Source organism: Equus przewalskii, chromosome 3 (genome assembly GCF_037783145.1).
Source record: "Equus przewalskii isolate Varuska chromosome 3, EquPr2, whole genome shotgun sequence".
In the NCBI taxonomy this organism is placed as follows: Eukaryota; Metazoa; Chordata; class Mammalia; order Perissodactyla; family Equidae; genus Equus; species Equus przewalskii.
Genome location: NC_091833.1, coordinates 56,341,980 through 56,367,925, shown reverse-complemented (window position 1 = coordinate 56,367,925; position 25,946 = coordinate 56,341,980). Strand labels below are relative to the sequence as shown.

Genomic DNA, 25,946 nt, shown 5'->3' with positions numbered 1-25,946 from the left:
GAATTGTTTTTTCTAATGGCTTAATGAGGCTTCAATTAAATCTAAAGGGTGCTTTCTAGAGAAAAGACCAAGATTGGTTGGAAGCAAATTTGATGGCAAGAAGTGAGAAAGATATTTGGAGGCAAACGGAAGATGGGCCTTAAGAGATCCTTAGATCACAATGCCTGAGAGGCTGACTAAATGGTCTATGCCTGGTACTCTAGCAGATCTTTGGAGCAAAAGTTTCTTTAAGACAAACCATCTCAGGTTGTCTGGGGCCTTACTTTCAAAAAAACTTGAATGCCCCTTCCTTTTTGCCCAATCCTCCGGAATCTCCTTTTCACTATGGTGACTTCATTACCTGTTGGGGATTCAGAGATGAACTTAGGTCCAGAAAAAGGTAAGCAAATACTGCTTTCTGAAAACAGCTTCCTCATAGTCTGGAATCATATTTTTTGAGGGATACGTGTACATACTCAGTGAGCTTCCCCTGTGTTTCCTTTTGTATGGTCATTAACTTAATCACACAATCGGGAAGAAAGCCGAGCCTTGGCTGAGCCACTGCCCGGTCGATCCAGGTAGGTGTGTTCGTGGCAGACACTTCAGGGCTGGGCGGCTATGCTGACAAATCTGCCCACAAGACCTTTTGGCGACAAGGGGTACGGGAAGGGTGCCCAGAGCTAGTTTTGCCTTCAGCCAAGGCAAACTGAGAAATATTTTATTTTAATACTGCATTTCAAGCTTTCGGATGTATCTTAACTCTCTCCGTGTCTGAACTTTCTCACAAGAGAGTTTCTAAGATTCCATAACCTCACCCATCTGCCGAGCCAGCTGAGGTCGCTGGCTGAGGCCATGGGCGTAAATGTCTGCACACAGCTGCGGAGGAAACAAGGTCACAGGGTCATGCAGGCTTGGCGCTGCGCTGGTCGCATGAAGTCCGGGCAGGTGGCCTGAGCTTAGAATGCCAAGACCGCAGGTCCTAGAGACTGGGGAAAAGGAAAACCAACTGGTTGCTGCACCAGCGTTCGTTGGGTCCCAGTCGGGGGCAGAATGCCTGGGTTTGACCCTGCGCCTAGCGCCTCCAAGAGTGCTCTCTGAGCAGCTCCGGAATCCCTCTCCGCATACGGCGTCTGCCGGAGGGGGCAGGGGGGACGCTTGTATTTCCCGGGATGTGTTTGTAGGTTGTAGCGTGCGTCCACAGGCGTGAGGGAACCAGAGGGCCCGGGAAAGGACACGCGCACATCTCTGCACCAGTTCACAGGCGCTGGAGAGCCGAGACCGAAACTGGACCCATCCGGGCAAAGTTCCCAAGGTCCTGGGCCGCTCCCAGTCTCTGCGGCCCTCCGAGGCTCAGAGTCCGGCGTGTTGCAGTCGCAGCTGCGCGCCGGCCGCTCGCAAGCACAGATGTACCTCCGCGGTCGCGCGCCGAGGTAGGCGGGGTGGGGTGTGGGGACACGTGTCTGGCTGGGGTTCCGCATTTCCCACCTTCTCCTCTGGTCTCTGAACCACGGAGCGCAGCTGCTTCCTGTCCTCTAAAAGTTTCACTTCCCCGCGCCTTACCTCCTTAGGCGCCCTGCCCAGGGAGCGTGACCCTGAGCCGGGAAACCTTGGGACCAGTCATACCCAGAAAACTGTCCAGGAAGCGCGCCTCTCCCTTCCAATTGCGGGGGCTGATCCCCAAAGCGGCCTCGCCCCGGGGGTCAGGGGCTTCCGGTCCCTTTCTCCATCCACTATCCGGCCAGACTTCCGTCCGCCCGCCCTCCAGGACGGGGCTGCGCATCCAGGTGGAGCAGCCGCCCGGGTCTGCAGGGGCCCAGGGCAGGTGCGCCAGGGGAGGCGCAGACGGCCTCCTCCAGCTGCAGCCCTCAGCGCCCGCCCGAGCGGAGACGCGGCCCCAGCGGACCATCGCGGACCCATCGAGCGCGGGGCGAGCACGGCAGGCAAGGATCCGCTTGGTTTTAGCAGGGGAGGTTTTAGATTGTCTTTCTGTTTTCTCCTCTTACCCAATCCCATGTTCTGGAATCAGTTTGGCTCATTCCATGGTATCTCCAGTTTCCCCTTCGCTCAATCTCTCCTCACTTTCACATTCTTTTCACGGAAAAGTCTCTTAAGCACTTATGGAGATTTGAGAGCATTCCTGGAGTCTTATGAGGAAACCCCCCTGGATGACTCTGCCATCCAGGCAACCAACTCCTGTGGGGGTCGCACTAGCCCAACAGGAGGCTGCATTGTCATTTACTGGGCATTGCTGACTACTCTACACCCAATCTTAGACTCAAAGAGATGAGCAAGTGCCAGTGCCCCCACAAACAGACACACACTCACATACACACATGCACAGCCACCTCTTGAACAGTTCCTCCCAGGAGAGGAAGCAGCTGGCCTGGCTTTTGAACTGATAGGCTTTTGGCCTTGCTTGGAAATGTCCATGTCTTCCTCTGAAGGTGCAAAAGTACCTCCAAGGGGTGTAGAAAATTTAGCCTGTCCAGAAGCTGAACTGGGAATGGAGTGAGAAGTTGGGCCACCTCCTTTTCCTCTTCCAAATGCATTTTGGTTGACAGGCGGGTCATGAGGCCTAGAACGTTTGAGGCTGAAACATGTGTCCTAGACTGGCAGGCCTTGCATCACTTCTGGCTTTGTAATCTGGCTGGGCAGGGAGAAGGGATGCTCTCTGACTCTCCGCTTCACAGACTGTATTCCTAAGGCAACTTTTGCTTCTCTTACTTTAAATCAGGACTTAAAACTTTTTAGAAGAATATCTATTCTCCAGGAGTTGTGGATGAGGAAAATGAAGAAAAAGCTCTTTAAAAAAAATTTTTTTTTTTAATCTCTAGGGTTAGAGGTCTGGTAAAGTGTCCTACTTGAATACAGAACCTGGTTATGCTAATTATTATTCACTTATCCCTTTTCCAGTTGCGTGTATGTGTGCTGGAATATATATATATGTGCATGTTATATATGGCACATATATACACAGATATATTTGTATATATACAAAGGTACATAGCCATTTTAGTACACACACACACACAGGCACACAACTGGGAGGCACTATTCTAAGTACGTTTCGTAAGTTGATTTGGTTTAATTCTCACAACCTACCCAAGAAGAAGCCTACTAGGTGTCCCACGCCATCATGTTTTAGGATTGTGTGGTTAGTATGGCTGTCATCTCGGAACAGAAAGATGACTTATAATACAGTGTAGTGGAAAGAACAGTGGTTCTTGAGTCAGAAGGCCTGCTCCAAATTTTGTGGCCTTTCCATCTATGTGTCTCAGTTTACTTTATTTGAACTGGGAATAATACCACCTGTCGGCTCATCACACAGCTGTGTCTTGAACAGCAAATAAAATCATTCATGTAGAAGCTTTTCATATTATGATACATGATTGACTTCCCTGTTGGTGAAAGAGATGCTTTCAGCCTCAACGTACTTTCCTCAGATAGTCAGATGCTCTAGTACCTTTATAAGAAATCATTTGTGGTCTTGACTTCCTTTAATGATCTTTGCTCATTTTTAAGGAGAGGCAGGCATAACAACTGGTTTGATTTTTGTGAGTGTGTATTCAACTACTTGGTATTTCTTCCTTGTGTCCGAAAATTACAGAAGGGTCACTGAAAAAAATATTCAAGAAATAAAATCAAGCAGGACTATAGGACCGTTCAGATATATGTTGTTTATTTGACTTAGCTATAATAATCCTAAATTATAAGTACAGTGTTTTTCCAGTACTTAAAAATGGTAAGCCAGCGTAAGAGTAAAACTGAAAAGGGCTTTAAGAGGGGTCCTAGTTTAAAATTGCCCTGCTGTAGAAAAGATGGTCAAAATGCAGAAGAGTAGCCCATTTCTCTTCCTGGGTACCATGTAACAAATGGCACCTTGCTTAGAAAGCCATGCTGTCCTCAGTGCTTCATGAGGACAACTCTAGGTCTGCAGATCATAGCAATCCATGAATGATACTCATCCATCTGTTAATATCATCAGAAGGGACCCCTGACTTCACCTCAATTTTTTTAGTGTTTTTAAATGGAACTTGAGCTATAATGCATTATTTTATCATACATTTCCCCTCTTTTAAAATGGAGATTTGATGAATGCATACAATATCTTCTTCTTTTTCCCAAATTCTAGAGGGAGTAAGATCCTTCGTTAGCCAAGGACAGGAAGGAGATTTGGGAAAAAAAAAAAAATCATGGGACAAAAGTAACTATCTCTATCAATTCTTTGTCCCTTCATTTCTCTTCAGATGGCAGCCACCAATTCCAAATTCCTCTCATCCCCTTTTTCTTTTGCATTTGCTCTAGAGAAAAGCAGGACTGTGGGTTTCAAGGGGAGAAATCCGGAAATCAGCCCCACCCTTGACCAGGAGCCCAGAGCACACTTGCTGCGGGGGTTGAAATCTGGAAAAACTGTGGCATGATTACACTTTTCTCTGGGGATTCATCTCTGGATGGGCGTGCCGGTGTTACTCCATCGCCTGTAGAACTCAAAGTAGTTTTTTCTGTGTTTAGTTACTTTTTTGTGAAGTGTGAAACTCTTTTTTAAAAAGCATTTGATGACTTTTCTCCCAGACAAACAAATGAATTAAGATCTGTTTTCGCCTCTGGCAAGATTTCGTTGGGTCTTTGAGAAAGACAAACATAGCCAAACAGCGACACCCAGCCCAGAAAACGATGCAAACCATGCAGTTAGAAAAATCTCCGTACCCATAGGCTTCTCTATGCTCAGGGGTCCAGTGTAGGAGCCAAATGTGGGTGGAGGAAAGAAAATAAAGGCAATATTACTGCAGGGTCCCTCCTAGAAAGAGGGGTAAATAGACTGCTCCATTCAAATGCTTTTGAAGAGAGTGCAAGTTAAACCATTTACTTTGAGCAGGGCTGGATGGAGGTAGACAGCTCACCTTCATGGGCGCTCCGAGTTCCATCTCAGAACCCCTCATCTTCAGTTGCCACCTGCCTTCAGGCCCTGTTAGATCTCCCTTTGTCTTTTCCCCTCCAGCAAGGTTGTGCTATACAAAATTCCCATTGGTATGAATAAATATCGAGAGAAAATTCACGTTTGAGTTTACATGAAAGTATTTTTTCCTCTAGTTGCTTTTTTGGGCTTCATTTCTATTTTTGGAACAGCGTAAGGAAAGATGAGGCATTGATATGCAGAGGTACCTCTCCTCCTGGGAGATAATGCCTAAAACTACTTCCAAATCAGAACTCTTTGATTTTGAGGCCACATTTGAGGCCGTTTGTTAAGCCTCCAAACATGCCTAAACTTAAAACCAGGAAGATGTTGAGAAAACCTACCTTTCAAAAATTTAATTCCATGCATAGTAAAGATAATAGCATGGTAAAACAAGTTTCATCAAGTTACATGATTGCCAGCAGCTCACATCTGTATTTCCTAAATCCTTTAAATATTCCAAATAAGTTTATTTTGGTATTAAGCCAATTTTCTAACAAACAGCTCAGAAATAGGGACGTGGGATTTCTGATAACACAAATTTCTCTCTTCTCTGGGATGATGGTTTTCCTTTGAGTACATTTCAGGAGAAGAAATCTAAAGTTTAATGTGCACAGTTTCTGAGTCCCTGGCATATCAGCTCTTTATTGCAGCCTGTTCAGAGACCCAGGAGCATGGTCAGCTGGAAAATCAGATATTGAAAAGAGAGGACCTCTGATAATGACTTCACAATTTCATTGACTCAATAAGGAAACAACTCCCAAAGAAGATAATTTCCCCAAGACTCCCCTTTCAGAAATTTTCATTAGAAATGATAGATACTAAGAGCTCACAGAGCAGAGGAAAAGTAATAATATCTACAGGACATTATAGAGCCTAGAGGAAGAGGTCTCTTTAAAGCAGCTGGGTAGCTGTTAAAAATGCAGATTCCCAGATGCACCTCCAGAAAGTGGGTTGATCTCATGAGGGATCCAGAATCTTGCATTTTAAGTAATCATCCTAGGTGATTCTGGAGCAGGTGGTTCTTGATCCACACTGAGAAACACTGTGAAGTGTTTGTAACAGTAACCAGTCCTATGGAAACTTAAATTAAAATGCATGAGCACCTGGGTCTGAAATAGAGGTTAAAATGAATTATAGTGTTATAATGTACATTAAAATTTTTAGAAATCTTCAGTAATGTTCTATCTTTGCTTTAGGTCAATTTTCAATTTCTAGTGATTTGTAACATGTGAACATTTTGCTCTTTCTTTCCCACTCTATGGAAAAATTTTAAATGTTCATGGATCATCACCCCCTGAGGAGTTTGCTTTTTATGTTTTGGATTTTGATACATTAGGTTTTCTAAAATTGTGTCACAACTTACTGGTATATGTGTGTTCATGGCCTTCACCAACTCAGGCTCCGAGGCTGAGCTCCCAAGAACTCTTCTCACCCTTGGTGTTTGAATGGATAATAGCAGCAGAACTGAAAATCTCTTGAGCTACCAGTTTGCTCCCTGTTCCAGTTCACCAATCAACCACTGATGCTTCTCTGCCAGCCTATGCCTGCACAGAGGCTGCCACTTTCTGATGGTGTGTGCTTCTAAGCCACCGGCTCCTGCCGCAGAAGCTGCTGGTGCCGGGAAACAGGCTCCTCCATTGGCTTCATCTCCCTGAATTTGCTGACTCATTACGACAGTCTCCTTCCGCCTAGGACTCAGGCCTGAATCTGAGGAGGTGGGGCCAGGAGAGCCTGGCAGCACCAGGTGTCATGCAGTGTTCACGATAACCCATCAGTCCTGATGTTGCCCATTATCCCTGAACACGATAAGGGCTCCTGGAATGCATTTTTTAAATGTAACCATAGGTAGAATAATCCTGCCCTACTAGGCTTCTAGATTTGTTAGGACATGCCTGAATTCAAGGGTAGATGCAGTCTTATCCTGGGGCCCGAGCTACAAGATCATTTTAAAGTCCACACAGTTCTTTATTAGCACAGAGAATCCTGCCAAAAAATTAGACTAGATTTCAGGAGATCTGACATCTAATCTCCTTCCCACTCTGCCGTTCCCCAGCAGTGTGACCTTGGATGAACTGAGGTTCTCCAAACCTCAGTCTCCTCACCAGTAAAATGAGAGAGTTAGACCACATCAGTGCTTCTCAGACTTTTGGGTTCCTAAGACTCACTAGGACATTTGATGAATGGACTCAGTGCCATTTCGGGAGATTCCAAATGAAGGTGGCAGTGGCCTGTTTCTAGGAATTTGCATTTTAATAAGCCCTCTGGGCAATTCTTTAACCTCCTTTGGGAAATATTTGTCAGGATCAGTGGTTGTCCACTCTGGTCTCATATTAGAAACACTTGGAAAGTTTTAAAAAATATTCATGACTAGTCCCCCTCCAAATTAATTCATCAGAATATCTGGGTATGGGACCAGGCGTTGGTGTGCTTTAAAAGTTCTTTTGTGCAGCAAGGATAGATAATCAATGGATTAGATAACCTCTGGAACTCTGACTTCCAATGTAGGATTCTTGGTTCTTTACCTCAGTCCTTCAGTTTAGAAATATAGGGCACTCTGTGTAGACAGATCTACTAGAGGTTATGGGCTGAATTGTGTTCCCCTCAAATTCATATGTTAAAGTCCAAACCCCTACTCCCTCAGAATGTGACTGTATCTGGAGACCTTTAAATAGGTAATTAAGGTAAAATAAGGCTGTATGGGTGGGTATCCAATGTGACTGGTGTCCTTATAAGAAGAGGTTAGGACACACGTAGCAAGAGGGACAACTGTAAGAGGACACAAGGAAAAGGCGGCCATTTGTGAGCCTAGGAGAGAAGCCTTAGAAGAAACCAGCCTTGCCAATCTTAATCTTGTACTTTTAGCCTCTAGAATTGTGAGAAAATAGATTTCTGTTGTTTCAGTCCCCCAGTTTGTGATTTTTTCTTATGGCAGCCCTAATACATTAGTCAAATAGTTTACTGAAATCTATCTGACTTCAAAGAAAATAGTGTTTGTCTTATTATTAGTTCAAAACCAACTTCTCTCTACTACGGACACAAATAAACTAAAAAAAAAAAGAAAAGTGATTTAATGAGTTTTTTCCCCCAAAGTCCTGATTGAGGATAGGCTATGGAAATTTTATTTTTAAAATTTTTTATACATATTTTTTTATTTTAGCAGTTTAAAATACTATGACCTAATCTTAAGGATGATGTTTTAAGTGACAGGACTAAGAAAATTTCCAGTGCTTTTTGATACTAATCATAAATAACAAACCTGATTTCAGTTAAATAGCAAATCACGACCAAATTTTTAATGTGGTCATGTAAATTTAATATAAATTTTAATTATTAGCATATGTGAAGCAGAATTTATTATTTTAATTTGAATTTTATAAGACAACCCTGTCCCCTATCCTAATACATCCCTAACTTCTCATGTCTACTTCTTAAGATTTCTTTAATCTTAATTTTCTCCTGAGTCTACTCAAAGGGAGACTACTCAAAGAAGTACTTTCATCATAGTCTGGAAAAACACATTTAGATTGTAAAGAAAAAGATATATTGCCACCTAGTGGAAAACAAGCAGAATCATCTGGTTGTAATTCAGTTTTTAAACCACGAAATAGTTAGTACAAGAAATGCTTAAAAATGTTTTCTGATTGTGAATAACTATGCTTTGTTAATTAAAGGAAATCTTCCATGTGTAACTGCTATATCACTTTTGACTTTTAAGTTGTGTATTCTTTATTTTTATTTAGCAACTACTCATATGCTGAGTGTAAAGGTGATCATAATCTTTCTCAAAGGCATTTAGCTAAAGTGACAAAAGAATTTGTAGGTAAATATAAAAAAATATTTACCACCCACAGAAAGTCAGTGTTATGGTAAACAACCAGTGTAACTCTAGGTGACTGAGCATGGGTAGGTCACAGCTCTGGATCTTTTTCCTCATCTGAGGAAAGAGGATTGAACTACATGATTTAAAAGATATTTTCAATTCTAATATGATCAGGTTATATATCTATAACACACACTCATAGTTATTAGCTTCAGAGTCTTTTTAATAATTAAGTGAGCATCCAACCTTGGTTTAGGAAGTAATGCTTGTGAGTTAAGAGGCGTACGTCTTTAGAATAACATTTCAGCATAGAACTGAAAGAAGCTTATTAATGGGAAGGAAGTTCCTATCTATTTATTTGGTTGCCAGGTTCCCAGAGTTTTTTTTTTTTTCCGTAAGAGTAAGGTGACCTGGCTAATTTTAACTTCAGCAATTACATTCTATCCAGCTCAGTTATCCTTGCAGCTTCTCTGTGGATGCAGCATCCTTTATTGTTTCCTGTCCTAAACTTTTGTTGTTGTTAACTGATTTACTGTTGCTGACCTTTACTAAGCATGAAGGATGATATTATCTACTTGGTAATTCTGTCAATCTTTCTTACTATAAGCTGGGGAAGGAAAGGAGAGTTTAAAGATACTTCCCTTTTAATAGCTCTTGGTATGTCCCAAGAATGTCACAATCCTTAATTAGTTAACCCTACTATGTGTATGCCCTCTGCAAAGGTCCTATTTCAGATGATGTAATTCAGGGAGCTTAAGCTATCAAATTGTTTTGGCTCAATTGTTGGATACAATTTCTTTCTGTACAGCGTGAAGATAGAAATCCTTCCCTTTCAGATAGGATGGGCTTCATGTGACAATGTGACTATGTCAATGGGAAATAAGGAAGTACACTAAATTAGTAGGTGTTGTGAAATACTACAGGTAGGTAGTTTGTTATAATCACTCAACTTTTAAATAATAAATGTGAGAAATTGCATTTATATGAGCATTAATGAAATAGTTAGAGGATATAGGAAAAATTGATATCAAACTTTCCTTTGAGGCTTTGTCCAGAGACACGGCACTCAGGAACGCTAATTATATTTCTAGTAACTTCCTTACTTCTCCCTTCTTCTATCCCACCCCCACAAAAAAAAGACAAGAAAGGAAAATGAACAAAAGAGAGAGAAATAGTTAATTTTCCAAAGTACATTTATTCTGAATGAAGTCTAGGGAAGTTGCTTCTGGCAGTTGAGGAGAAGAGAGAAGACTAGAGTGACATTTTTCTTCCAAGAAACTCTTTCTCTGTGTTCTCTTTAGTAATAATTGATTCTTAGAGGCGTTTTGTGGTATTTGTTGCCAATTTTACCTATTCCCTTTTCAAACAAGCAAAACGGCAGAAAAATAATGTTCTAAGTCCCAAATATGAAACTGGAAACTACCTACTTTCTCAGAATGAATAACAGTTTCTCCCTTATTGTTTTCCCTGTACAAATAATTTGGTAACCAGATCCACCTAGTTTCAGAGGTATAAATTTCGGTTAATAGTGTGAAACACTTTTTATTCTATTGGATTATATAGCTGCCTCACAGCGCTTTCATTATCATAGTCACCAGCCTATTATATATCTTCTAATTCCTCAATTAGATAGGTAGCAATGAAATATGGAAGAGGGGTACTGTTTGCCTGAAACAACTGTTGGATGTGACAAGGACAAATTAAAGGTCATGACACAGGGCATTAGGGAAGCAATTTCTATCTGTTTGAAAAAACTCTCAGATTGGTCTGTGACTTAAATTTCAACATAATTTAATATATCTGTTCCTTGAACTGATACATCTGTCAACTGATTCCAATTATTACTCTAAGATAGCATTTTTCTGCATTGTAGTAGAAGAGTACTAAGTAATATATGTAGTCATGAGATGATGCCCTCTCTAGTAGTCTATAATTAAAATATTCCATTTCAGTTGAATAAGGCATTCGAAGTGCAGACCCATGGTATGGGTTCTTTATAAAGTAACTCTGCTTTGACTGTGTTGATTTTTTTCTTTTTATTATTCAAATGCACATTCATTTGATACACATTCCAGGGAAGCTGAGTTAAGAAAGTGAAAGGTTTACATCATAATAAATGAGAAGAGATTTCTGAAGTCATACATGTTAAAATCCAGACATTTTCTATGGCTCTTAGTAAAAAGAAGTTCCAGTATAATGAAATAATTTGGAAATACCACTACTACTCGGAATTTGGAGAATGTTAAGATGGAAAATCTCCCAGAAATTTGGTCCAAACTGCCAATGGTTCTTTCTAATAAAATATTGGTCTGCTCAGGTATAAAATGTTTTATTAACCCTCAATTCTATTGTGAACATTTATACATATGCATGACAATAAGCTTATTTATATTCAACCAAACCATTCATTTGGCAAGCAGCCTAGAATATTCTAGTGTTCTAAGAGTCAGACAAACACCCCAGAGATTCAAAGTCTTTGTTTCTTTTTCAATATCTCAAATCATAACAATTCTTTGTCCTCTCGTTGCTGCACTCCAAAAAGTGTATTAATTTACAGACTACACAAGCTGCCTAAATGCTTTCTATATCTACCTTAGAGAAGAGTCTTCATTTGGGGATTATATCTGAGATCTTTAATATCTCTGTGTACCTGAGTGGATGTGGTTGGCTTCTAGGCGAGCTGAGAAAAGTCACAAGTTTTTATTTTACTTTGTTTTGTTATTGTTTTCTTTTTTTAGTTCATTGGTGGGACAAAACTTAAGTCAGGATTTAGAGTTATTGACTAGACAACCAATAAGAATAATTGTCCAGATATTGAGATTACTGATGACTGAAGGCATGACTACTGCCCTTCCTTGCTTTTCTAGGCTGTATTGGGAGGTGGAGCAAAAACAGGTACTGGAGTCAGAAAGACCTTGGCATTACCACTCGTTGGTGTTCTGTTGCAGTGTGTACTGCTGGCAAGTCATCTTACTTTTCTGAACCTGTTTTCTCTCCTGTAAACTTGAATATTGAAAACCAGAGAGGGTTGTTGTAAAGATTGAAGATAAAGTGTGGAAGTCCTAGTCACATAGTAGACACTAGATACATAAAAATTATTATTTTCATGATGCCCCTTTACAGATCTTTGTGAATTTTCCATTATCCTGTGGTTTCTCAACTTTACACTCTTTTCTCCCTATTGTGAATGAAGAGAGGCGTCTCCTGTACTCTTTCTGTACAAAGAAGAGGATGTTGCTGGGAAACTATGAAAGGAGATATCCTGGGATACAGACTGCTTATTTTCTTGAGAATTGTTGGTGGAAAACTTAACTAAGACAAATAAAGTCGGAGACTGAACCATGGACTCTTCCACTCCGCTGGGCATAGCAGATTGATTATCTCCCTTGAACATCTTGGGTAAAAATCCACTCCCCCAGAGTCGTTTGGAAGCTCACCACTGCAGAGAGCTCCCTTCCCTGGTGGTCTGGTGGAGCCCAGGAATGCTGGTCCTTAGGGCACACCAGCCAGACCTGTTTGCTCACTCATGCTTGGAGCGAGCAGCATGGGAGGTCCTGATAAGCTGCTACTTAAGGATGTGAGATGCATTCTGAGCGCTTGTATCCACTGGTGAGATGAATTGTCAAGTGGGCACTAAAAGTCTGTATTCAAAAAAAGAATAAATGCTTGAATTCTGTTAGTATATTATCCTATTAGAGCCCTAAAAGTGATTCTATAAAGAACTTTTTCAAAGATCTATGTTTGATTTTGGAAAAGAATTATCCTATCTCATTACATAGTCTTTTAGGTCTCCTTTTTTTCTAAATTACCTAGGTGCTAGAAGAATTTAAACCAATAAGGACTCAAAACTCGTGGTTCTGTAGTTTTCATTCAAAGAGAGTTGAATAAAGAGAAAAAAAAAACCCCACAGATCAGAGATTCAATCCTTGTTTAATTTAGTCTTAGCCTGAATTAAGTGTGAAGTATGTATGAAAAGTAAGTGAAGGCAAGACTAAGCTTACATATCCTATTCCATTTTAATATTTCTCTGAACGAGTGTGGGGTTGAAAGAGCAGAGGTTTTCAACAGTTACTGAAGCCTCATTGGTCCTCTAAAATTATCTTATATTAGTTGAGGAACACTTAGAAAGTTCTACTTCTAAAGATCTAACCTCAAGATGATTACTGATTTGACACTGTTCCTGGGTTAGAAAGTAAAATGATCAGGGAATTTTCCAAGCTTTTAAGAACTTGCACAGAATTTTTGTTTACTTGGAAATGTAGTTTCTGACTATATTTTCTTTTCATACAACAAATTTCATCTTCTTTTTTTATTCTTTGGAAAAAATGATCTCTCCTTTTTTTATAAAAATATATTTTATGCTGTTTTTGAAGAGAAATCTTTAACTCAGTGAGGACCTCTTCCACCTTTACTATGTCATTACACTACTGTAAATCCATGTCTTGTTACCAACGTGTGCTGTTTAATGAATTTCCTTCAAGATCCTGAAGTCGGGAAAAACTGGTGCTGGTTACGGCACTTGTTCAGTGGAGGATCTGGGCCCCTGTAGACGATTAGCCTTATTGTAGAATTCAAGAAACCAGCATGTGCTGTCGAGTCAGTCTTTAGAGGTATGCCGTTGACCAGCAATGTGGGAGGCAAAAGAAATGAAACATCAGGCCCACCAATGTGGTGCTGATGAGATCCTATCACTCATTTCTCGTGAATCTAGACTGTGTCTGTCCTGGCCCAACTGGAAATGCATTTTTGGCCAATAAGCACTATTCCATGTATGAAAAGCACGTTTCAAAGTTTATGCTATTTCAAATACATTAGGTTGTATCAGGAGAATTTGTGAACTCCTTTTGAAATGATGATTTTTGGATTTTGAAAACAATCAAAATAAATACACTATGTTACTAAATGTGTTTTTTAATACGTTATCCAGATTCTATGTCCTCAGCAATTTATATTCATAATAAAAACTTTTATTTTTTTCAAAATGAAAAGAGCCAGCTTTATACATGAAGCTAAGAGTCCACTAGAGGTCACTTTTTCAATTTATTTCCCTTAAAAATAGAAAAATCCAGCCTTGATTCTTGTCATCGAATCTTTTTTACATGCCTTTGTTTCCAATGTTGGAAACTTTGTTTCTTCCCAGGAAAAATTCTGCTATTTCTTGAGTTTTTTTCTGAACTTTTTCCCACATTGGGGTCATATATTCTTGTATGTATGTCAAGTATATTTTCTATTGTGACATTTTTAGTGATCCTCTTGGGTACCTAATTAAATCTATATTTTTTTGTTATTTAAATGTCACTATTTGAACACTAGCAACAAGTGTCTATTTCTTAACAATTTTAATGGACTTTATAATGCTGTATTGGTGTGAAATAACCAGAGATGTATAGCCTTCGTGAGAGTTAGAAGACTTCGAAGCGAGCCGTTCCTTGCCACAAACACTAGAGCTGATGAAAAATATCCAGCATCAACACCTGTGGAATTGGATCTCTGAATTTCACCAGACTTGGTTTAATTTCCCTAGTGATCCGTTAGAGCTATGTTTTGAGCCACTTTTTAAAAAGCAATGACTAAAATATGAATGTCTGATGTACTTTGGTTTATCTAACTAAAAGACACTTTATCTTTTTTTTCCTTTTTCTTGAGGCTTTCACTAGCATGAAAATGTTCACAAGCTGCTATTATGTTGTTAAAAACATAACATAAAAATAACATTGCAAACATATATATATATATCTTTGTGTATAAATAGTCTTATGTATTTTCCACTAAGCCTTCTGCGTAAGCTTACAATTTCTGGGCGCCCTATTGGATAAATACCCACTATGTCTCTCCTATATCCATAACTATATTGATTTTTCAAGCATTTTTTCAGCTACTGTTAAAATTTACCCCAAATCAGCAGTTTTTAAACTCTGAAATAGTGCAATATCACATTTCTCTATGAAATGGAGACATTTGTAGGGAAATCACTTACACAGATTTATTCGTGCCATCCAAAAGAACGTCTACCTTTTTACATCATTCACCCTCCGCTCACTTGTTTAAATACACCCCAACAGAGGCCGCTTTAAGATAGTTTCTACCACTTTTGAAAAAGAGCTCATTGAAAAAAATATTTAAAATCTGAAAACAAAATAAGAAAGTTAAAACATCAGGTGTCCTTTGAATCATTATATATATAATACCTAATTTTAATAGTATTACTTCTTAAAATGATTTTCATGCATGAATCTAATACATGAATAATTTCCCCATGTAAAATACTGAAATATCACAGATAAGGGCAGCCTTTGTTGGTCACTAGTCCTATTCTGCCAAACTTCCCAGAGATAAACTCCTTCTGTGTATTCTTCCAGAACTTGTGGTAAACATTTACCTTCAAAGGCGAGTACATCTAGAATATATGCCGTATCATTTTGTTCTATGTACACATATGTTTTTAAAATAAATGTTATGTAACATTGAACAAATTGTCCTGTCGTTTATGTGTTTGATTTTTATTCGATAATAGATGTTAGAGTTATTTACATATTGGTTCCTACAAAGCTCTCTCATTCTTTTAAACTACAGCGTAGTGTCTTTGAGAATGGATGTACACATAGTTTAATTACCCATTTCCTAGGGAAGTACAATTAGTCTATTTCTACCTTTTCCCTCTTAGAAACGATGTATCTGTGTCTATCCTGCTATACATGATTGATCAAGCGTTCCTCCACAATGGATATTGTGAAGAGAATTGCTAGATCATAGGGAAGAGGCATTGAACACTTTAATAGATGCCACTGAATAGCTCTCCTAATTTTGTCAGCACCCATGTCCTCCCAGCCAGCAACAACTGGAGAATAGCAGCCTCCTCACACCCTCACCAGCATGCACTATCAAACTTTACACTTTTTGTCATTTCTATAGTATCTCATGTTTGAAATTTTATTTGCTAGTTATTATTTGTGTCTAGGCTCATCATGTCTCCATGCATTTATTGGGTATTGATAGTTCATCTTCTGTGAATTTCTTATTCTTATTTTTTGCTCTTTTTTCTATTGTATCATTTGCTTTTTCTTACTAATCTCTAGGAGATCTTATATATTTTGAATATCAAGTGCTTATTTGTCATATTCATGAAAATATTTTTCCAGTCCACATCTCTATTTTTAACTTTGCTTATGATTTCTCTGACATAAATAATTTTTTATTTTTATGCTGTCAGTTTATCAGCTCTTTCTCTGGTGACTTTGTCACTCACGTTAGATGTCTAACAGACTAATTCATATTGTATGTAATTTATTTGGAGTACTGGGCAACAAAATAATCCATTAGAGTATAGCTAAACACTTTCAAAATAGTAATTATCCTGTTTAACAAGAATAATATTTTCTTATGTTTTATGCAAATTTAAAGTCAGTACTGTGTTTCCCAGCTTAATAAGGGATGGTTGTCAAAAAACTTCAGCAAAATTATAATGATGATATATTAAAAATTTTTTTCTTGCTAAGGAAAACCATTCCTTCCATCATAACAAATGTATCTCTTATATATTTATATTTTCTTCTAATTCTTTTATGGTTTCATTGTTATAAGTATTGTTTAAATCTTCAGACTCTCCGAGGATTATTTTCATGTGTGAGGTACAAATCTCATTTAATTCTTTTCCCAAATGGAAAACAAGTATTCCTGACATCATTTGATGAATAGTGCATATTTTCTTATTGATTTAAAATGCTACTTTTATGATAATGTAAATTGCCTTATATTCAGAGAGTTATTTCTGGGCACTTTACTATTCATTTATCATTATTATTATTCACATATTCCTGCGTAATACCACATTTTAAAAATTAGCACGTCTTGCTAACTGGCTTATGCAACCTGTTTTTCTGTCTTCATTTTTGTCAAAATTATCCTTGCTATTCTTGTTCATTTACTCTTTCATGTTGATTTTAGAATTGGCTTGTTACGGTTACTGGAAAATTCTATTGAAAGTGAGAATTGCACTGAATTCACATATTAATCTGAGGAGAAGTGGCATATCGATTCTTCTCATCATTGAATATATGTATCTCTGAAGTTTTTAGGTCATGAACATCTTTCAGTTAACTTCTATTTTTCTAATAGACAGGTCTTGCCAGGTTTATTCACGGTGATGCTATAGTTATTGGTATTGTAAAAGAAACCTTCTATTCTTTTTGCCGTTTCTGAAGATTGCTTGCGTAAAAACAAAGTTACAGCTTTTTAAAGATTGGTCTTGTGTCTACCTAGCTGAATGGATTAATGCTAATTATTAATTCTAATAGTGTGTCAGGTGATCCTTTTGGATGATTTTTACATCAGTGATCATTTCATCATCAAATAATGACAGTTTTGTCTCTTCCTTCCTAAGATATATACCTTTTATTTAATTATTTTTGTGTTTTACTGCATTGACTAGGATATTTAAAATGGTGAATAGAAGGAATATTGGGCATCTGTGTCTTCTACTGGGTTTAATGGGAAAAATTTTAATATGTCATCATTATGATTTTGCTGAAGTTTTTTGACAGCCACCCTTTCTTAAGTTAGAAAACACAGTATTGATTTTAAATTTGCATAAAACATAAGAAAATATTATTCTTGTTAAACAGGATAATTACTATTTTGAAAGTGTTTAGCTATACTCTAATGGATTATTTTGTTGCCCAGTACCCCAAATAAATTACATACAATATGAATTAGTCTGTTAGACATCTAATGTGAGTGAAGCTGGGGCGAATCCTAGAAAAACATATAAAGACTTTGTCCAGTTTTTCCTAAGAACCACTGTTGCTTATGATTTATGAACTAACAAGTAGTCCAATATTGGTCTTGACATTGTTATAATGACTAGGACATTCTAACCAAGGACAGTTTGGGGAGTTTATGATTTATTCAACAAACATTTAAAGAATGCTTATTTTGTGCCAGGCATAGAAAATGAATATTGAAAGTTGGAGGAAATTTATGCATCTGAAAATTTGAGGAATTGATTCAATTGTCATTCCCATATTCCAGAAGTAGAAACAGATATTTGAACTTAAACATTTACCAGTGGTATACAACAGCAGTTCTGAAAGTTCAGAGATCTCTGAGATTCTTTCGGGGAGTCCATAATGTCAGCCCTATCTCAAGTAACCCCCATCTCTCACGCTGGATTGGAGTGTTTCAGAGGCTACGGGATGTGTGCTGTCAAAACAGGTTGAGCAAAGATATGAGAATCCAGCTCTCTTTTAATCCAGCTAGTAAAGGGATACACAAAAATGTAAAATAATGCTTCTCTTCCTACTAAATTATTTTTGGTTTTGGAACATATGATTATTCTTCCTAAAATATATGCAATTCTATTCTCACAATTCCTCATGCTGAAAACCTAGCATATCCCTGGTTCCTCTATTTTTCTCCTATTCCATGTGCAATCTATCAATTAATCCTATTAGCTCTACATCAAGATGTATCAGAATATATGCATTTCTCATTGTCTCTGCTGCTGCCAACCTGCCCGGTCTAAACCCTGATGTTCTCAAGCCTGATTAGTCTAATAACCTTCTAATGCTTTCCTTGCTGAAGCCCTTTTCCGCCTTTAGTAACTTGATCTGACTAAAATTTTAAAATTTCTCTTGCAGCTGTGCTGAGGAGAGACTGTGGAGGAGAGGAAGAGCAGGTCAGTGTGCTCAGTTAGGAGACACTGCAATAATTCAGGTGAGGGGGGCAGGACCTCTACCTGGGCTACTGGTGGTAGAGGTAGTGGCAGTAAATGACTAAATTCTGGATGCTTTTCATTATGGGAAAATTCAAGCATATACAGATATAGAAAGAATAGAATAATGAACCCATGTGTAACTGTCTCTCAACTTCAACAATGATTAATTTATGACCAATTCTTTTTTACCTATAACTTCTCACTCTCTGCTTTAATATATTGCTTTGAAGCAAGTTCCAGAGATCAAATCATTTCATCATAAATATTTCCGTATGTAACCCTAAAAGAGAAGGGATTTTTTTAAAGGGGAAAAAATGATCACATTTAAAAAATTAGGAATGATTTCTTGACATCATCAAGTATCAAATCATTGTTCAAATTTCCCTGATTGTCTCGTACTAATTTTACGATCTGTTTGAATTAAGATCTAAATTGCAATTGATTTATGTGTCTCTCAAATCTTTTAAAAATCTACAAATCCTTTCTATACTTTTTTCTTGCCATTTATTTCATGAAAAAGCTGGGCCATTTGTCCTATAAAATCTCCGACACTCTAGATTTTTCTGATTGCATTATTGTGGTGTCATTAAATCATGTTTCTCTGTCACCTTTATTTCCTGTAAACTTACAGATCTCTGCAGACTTGATCAGTATTCCTCAGGGTGCTACAAACATGCTTCAGAAGTCACTCGTCTGGTTGTTTCACTTAGGAATGATAACGACCATTGATGGTCATTGCTTTGATCCACTATTTCAGTAAATGTTGAAAAATGGTGATATTCTAATTCCAACATTTCTCCTTCAATTATTAGCAGGAATTCGTCTGTCTTATCCTGGAGAGAGTGGATTCAGAAGATGAAAGGAAGGAAAGACAACAGAGATGCTAGCTCGAGGAGATAAAATAGTCAATAGACGATTTAAAAATAAAATTATTTCTGGATTGGGAGATTTTTACCTATAATATGGAGAGAAAGAACATAGCAGAGTAATAGAGACTATTCGGTGAACATGGGAAATAATACAATGAGATGTTTCTCCAAGTTTATTATTCTGAAAACTGTCAGAAAATATCAAATTTCTTTTTATTCCTATAAACCAATGAAACAGAAATTGTGTAACTTCTAGTAGTCTCATAATTTCGAATGTAACTGTAAACTTTGTGATTTTGTTGATTTTTTCGGTAATGTTACTTTGAAATTAAAAAGCTTCTTTTGGAGTTTACAAATCTCTTCCTCAAATCTTATCTCAGTCAACCCTCAGAACAACACCGGGAGTTAGCTGCTTAAGTAGCACTGCTTTCTATTACAAATGAGGGAATCAAAAATATTTTTCTTTCACAGTCTGAAAAAGTTAACTCTCATAAGCAGGACTGTTTGACTCAGCCATAAATAACTATTGCCTTGCCAGTGTTGAGAGCTGTGTTCCTGCGGACACAAGGAATGAATGAGTCAAAAGATATGTATGTGCAACAGCACAGAATCTTTGCTTTTTGGCTCACTTGAATATTCTGAATATCAATTTGCCAGGATTGGGCCACAAGTTGTATGGTTGAGGTGGGAATGAACAAGCAGACATAATTATCGGAGTGTAATAGAAGAAATATCAAACTTAGAAGTCTGTTCCTGACTTGCTTCGAGAATTGAGGCAAGCAGTTCCCCCTGCCTTCAGTTTCCCACCAGACCAAGTGAAGAAATTATGGGTGTTTTGAAAATGATAGTTTAACTTTTCCATTTATATTTTGCATTGATCATAGGATTGAGAGGCTAGAAGGAAATCCAAGTAACCAATGTTCTAAGGAAATTAACTTAGGAAAAACGAACATAATTAATTTGATATTATTTACAAAGGACATATCTTGGAAATACCAATGAAAGAATTGTAGGATTAGAGAATTTCTCTAGTATTAGAAAAGAGTAACAACACAATCGTGCTATTTTAATATCGTTTAATGAGTTCAAAATGACAATAGCCATTATTCTAATTAATTCTAAGTTTTAAAACAATTTCTAAAGTAATGTGAATATTTATATAAAATGAGTACAGTAAAATATCTAAAAATATACATTTTCTTTTGACTTTGATTTTTATATGTTTCTGTTTCAATTGATATTGAAACATTAAAAATTATGTAATTATTTCCTCATGAATGTAGTTCATCTCCCCTCATCCTTCTCTGACTCACGATTTATCACCTACGAAGGCTAAGGTGGAATGAGTGGATGAGTTTCTTTCGCCGAGATACATGCCCACTTAACTTTTGAACTTTCATTTCTTGTAATTTCATGTCTATCCCAAAAACTTTTTTTCTGTTACAGTGGAAAGAGGATGGGCTTTGTTAGCACCCAATCCTGGGTCCAAACGTTACCACCTTACTAACGGTGTGGCTTCAGACAATTTGCTTAACCTCTGAGCCTGTTTCTTCCCCCTTAATGCAACTGTTTCACTTCCCTTACCTGTGGTCTTGATGTGAGGTGTTAGTGGAATAACGCGAGAAGTGCTTGGCGCACAGCAGGTGTTTCATCCACAGCAGTGTTTTCTTTCCCCATTCACTTCTTCCTTAACCTTGTGCTTGGGTCTTTCACTCATAGAACCGGTCCTACAAAGAGTGAGGCAGTGAATCTCTTGCAGCTCCAATTCTTTCTCCTTTCAGATGTCAGGGCCTTTTCTCCAGTAATCTCAAAATCTGTACAGAGTTCTGTAATTTAGCCATTTACACGTGCGCAATATGGGTTTAATTACAGACTCCTTTGAGCTTGAAGCAGCCTTATGGATAGGTAATTTAGCCCATTTTACAGTTGGGAAAATTTGGGGCCAAAAAAAAAAGCTTTCCCAAATACACATGATGACTGTTGCTGGGGCTCCATCTCCCTTTTTTAGTCAAGGCCACTGCTTGCTGTATCACACCTCTTTGGGCATTGTAAGCTGCTTTGTAATTGTTGGATGACAAGCTTTGTGCTTTGTGCTATTTTACCAGAATTTGAGGTCCCAGTAAGTAAGAGGAAGGGAATTTGGGTGATGGTTGGGAGGTGGCGCAGACGTCCCTGACACGTCTGGCTCCAGAATTTGCAGAGCTCAGCGCAAAATGAAAGTGTGAGGCCTCGTGTTCAAATAGCAGGAAAAGAATATCATTAAAGGTACTAAAATGTAAGAGTTTTCCCTTTTCTTCTGCTTCTCTCTTTCAATTTGTCATTCCGTTTTTTTCATTCATTAGCTATTTAGTGTTGTTCTAAGTAAAGAAAAATTGAAATTTTAAAATATTGCAGAAATTTTACTATCTTCATATTGTGCAATGCCAGTTTTAAATATAAATATAAGAACATTTAAGTTGTATGCAGAATCACCAAATTTCACAATTCTATTTTTACCTTATACATGTGCATATGTATTTTGCTCTTACCAGAACAGTGAAATCTGCACAAAACTAACTTGACTTTTTATTTCCTTTCTTGATAGACACACAGACTACCAGTACTCTCTACTTTCAGCTTACTGCTAAGTAAGGAAGGACTGAAAGGAAAAGGAATTGTGGATTGTCCTATCTTTTGCTTTTCTTCTACGTCATTATTTTCAGCACAAGTGGTTGAGAATACAGAAAAGCGACACACCACCAATGTCTTCCTTCTGCATGCAAAGCAAGCACTGGTTTAAACAGAAAGCGTGGCCTCCCAGGACTCTCAGCAACTCTCCGTCACCCCCAGCCTTACTCAGTCTTAGATCTAAAAGACTTACCGGTTTCTGGCTTTGAGCCTCACTGAACTCCCAGACATCTCATGGATCCACTGGACTTCTACGCTCCTGGAGCATCACAAACACTATATATGAATGGGGCAGCAAGGATCAGAGGCAGACATTCAGATTGGGTATGTCTCCTCTGCTCTTGCATGCTCCATTGTCCCACTAGACTTCATTTCCAAAACATAATTTCAAAGATAAAATTATTAAGAATTTCAAAATGGCATGAGCAGATAATTAAGACAAGCGAGGTCTTTCTGAGCCTAGGGCCCTGGGAACTGCACAGATCACCTCCCCGTGAAGTTGACCCTCCTTCAAATGTTCCTGAAATCAATCAGACAGATACTTGGCTTGCCTATTCAGTGGGACCAACATGTTCTGCTTTGCGTCACCTCTTGCCTTCTTCCCTCATTCTTTCAAGGAGCTTTTATCCAGAAACTCTTCCTTTATTGCTTACATTCATCTTTCATAGTTTTTATTACTTACTGACATTTTATTTATTTGGTTTTTCTTTTGCTTTTTTTGGTGAGGAAGATTGGTCCTGAGCTAACATCTGTTGTCAATCTTCCTCCTTCTTTTTTTTCCTACTCAAAGCCTCAGCACATAGTTGTATATCCTAGTTGTAAGTCCTTCTAGTTTTTCTGTGCAGGAGGCTGCCACAGCATGGCCGGATGAATTGTGTGTAGGTCCACGCTCAGGATGTGAACCAGCAAACCCTGGGCCGCCGAAGCGGAACACACAAACTTAACCACTACTCCACCGGGCCAGCCCCTGACCTTTTATTTTGTATGAATGTAATTTAACTTATCTCTATATCCCAGTCATATAAATTATCTGAGGTTCTGTGTCTCTTTACCAAACTTCCTCATCTTTACAAAATCATTTATTATTAATATTGCACATTATAAAAAACTATTGTCTATTTTTCTTATTCTTTCTGAAATATGTCTACAAATACAAGATATTTCTACACAATTGTTTTTTCCCGTGAGTAAATCTAGTAAGTTTCCAGGTTGGGAGGGCAATTATCTCCTTATAAGAGTAACACTAGTAAGTATTTTGCCTCTTTAAACTTTGGCCAACATTCCTTGGTTTTCTCTTTTAAATATTTGTAGTGTCTTCCAAACTTCATTTTTCTCTAAATGTGCAGGAAATGAATTATCTCTCTTCCGATGTATTTTGCTATTTAATGTTTTCATTTAATTAAACTTAGTAATGCACATTTACCATGACATTTCGGGAGAAATTTTAATAATAGAGTCCAAATCTCTTTAGTATTTTATACTTTCCAAAGCAATTCACATATATTTTCTCATCTGATCTTCATGGCAACCCTGGGAATGATCCAAAAATGTCTTTTTAACCTTAAAATTAATAGATAATGTTTCAAATAGCATATTAACATACTTGTTTCTCCCATTCTGAAGTTTAAACTTTTATGAGAATTTCTTTGGAAATTATACGTTAGCCCCCCTCCTCTCCTGAAAAAAAAGTCTCTAGCAGAGGGAATATCAGGGCTTCATGGTAAACAAATAAAACAGCCATTTTGGGATCATTACAGCCACTTGGGTTGGTGTCTTACTGTAGCCAGTCATAGTGTAAAAGCACAACAGCATAAACTTAAAATAAGTTATTCTTTATTCCAGCACATTTTAAACTTGCCCTGTGCTTGTTTTCTAGGTCAGATGTAGAGTACAGTAACAGAGGAGGCTGAGTAATCAGGCTTCACCCTTTTGTAGTGGCCTCTGGTGTTAAGGAGAATTTAGCATTTCACTCTCACAAAACATGGGTACAAACGTATCATAAAACCAAATCCAAGCCCCCAATTTCCTGGAAAATATTTCATATATTTTTCTTCCTCCAAAATTTAAATTCCATATACTTATTCTGAAATCAGAATTGCTGCAAAATATTCTTTCTTATCATGGCAACGTACTAGGAGAGTTCGGGAAAGCGTTCAACTTTAACTGCTGGTCAAATGAGTCAACACTCCCTGTTCACACAGCCGCATAGTTAGCAGAATCCTAAATATATTCCTATTCTGACTATATCACCTGTTTAACTCTCTTGGATATTATTTCTATATATTATATAATATTTATAACTACACGCTATGTAATATATAAATGTATCTCTGTAATTACATTTATAATACTTTGATAGATCCTCTAAGCTGTCTATTCTTAGGTAAGTTTCAACAAAGCTCTCACTGCTTGCTGCCTTCTTTAAATTTTATTCTGATGACCAATTTCTATTTTAACTTCAGCTTTCTTTTCCTTCTGCTCCCTTCCATTCCTTCAGCTGGGACACACCAATACTTGGAATACCTGTTAACATTCACACTTCCTCTCTCAGTGGCTTCACTTTCCTTCCTTTTCCTTTCTCAGGTGTTCAGTTTCTCTGCTTTCAGGTCTTTCCACACCCTCCCCTCTCCACTCCTTCCTTCCGGTTGGTGCAGCTGACTGGGGGTTGTCAGTTCTCAAAAAGGAGAAGGAGAAAGAACATTCACATCCTATACTTTTTGGCTACTTTCCTGCTGTTGCTTCTTCTCTGCCTCCCCCCAACACACCCACACCTTCCCCTCAGTGGCTCTTAACTCCTTTTCTAGCATATTCTCCCCATTCTTTCTTCCTTTGGTAATTTCTTGTAACTGCTACTGGAATTCTTTCAATCATTACTTCTCCTTATCCCTCCAGGTGGTAGTTATCATGTCACAGCTTAAGGATGAAGGTAAAAAGATACAGTTGTTGTTAAAAAGAAGAAACACCAATTATTTAAGTCATTGAGTAAGCATTACAAAGACAGTTAACATTGGAGCTTAGACTAAAGACAGATGTCCCCACTCCCAGGCGATTCCAGGGCTCTCACATACTTCTTGGATACTATTGGTCATTATAGTGGATCCTGGCCTGCCACTGCCAAAATCCACACTGGAAGGGAGTACCCTTGCTTTTGGTGAGAGACCAGTAATACATACCATAAGATAATTATGCATTCATGAAAGAAACAGAATTGTGATTATTGTCAATGTAAGACGTGCCTGTTGAGTGTCTAAAGAAGCCCTGAGGATGTATATTATTACTTACATTCACACAGAGACAAAGACGTGAACATGATTCACAAGAAAATTCTACCTGCATGTAAAATTGGTTGATAGAATTGGGAATGATTAACTCAAAAAGAGGAAGAACTAGAAGGGACACGATAACTGTCTTCAAATAGCTGAAGTGCTATTAAATGGAACAGCAATTAAATAAATAATTAAATTTATTTCCAGATGGTGGTAATTAGACCAAAAGTGGAAGCATGTTTTTACTGCTATAAAGAAAGCGAGGGAGTCTTTTGCCTCATTATACATTTTTCTCTCTATTTGCATTATATCCTTTTTCTATGGCTCAGCGACTCTAGGTGAAAGGAATATTTTCTTTATCCTATGGAAGATTCTATTATGTAAATCCTTCAGACTTGCCTTGATATATTAAATGGAACTAAAAGGAATTCATTAAATCTTCTATCACAGTGGTTCTCAACTAAGGGTGGATTTTTGTTCTCCAGGAGATATCCTGTAGTATCTGAAGACATTTTTGGTTGTCACACTTGGGGTAGGGTGCTGCTAGGTAGAAGCCAAAGATGCTGCTAAACATTCTACAATGCACAGGACAGTCCCTCAAAACAAAGAGCATTGCTGAGGTTAAGAACCCCAGGTCTATCAGGACAATGGTCCCGTGTGCAGAGCTAATCCCAAC

At 38.1% G+C, this 25,946-nt stretch overlaps 1 long non-coding RNA gene across 1 annotated transcript; it reads left to right on the top strand.

The window, feature by feature from the left end:
• The first annotated feature begins 966 nt into the window (after nucleotides 1-966).
• Nucleotides 967-25,730, top strand: LOC139082289 (uncharacterized). The gene is made up of 3 exons (XR_011538135.1): nucleotides 967-1,409; nucleotides 18,392-18,467; nucleotides 21,922-25,730. It is a non-coding gene; the product is annotated as an uncharacterized lncRNA (long non-coding RNA).
• The last annotated feature ends 216 nt before the right edge of the window (nucleotides 25,731-25,946 follow it).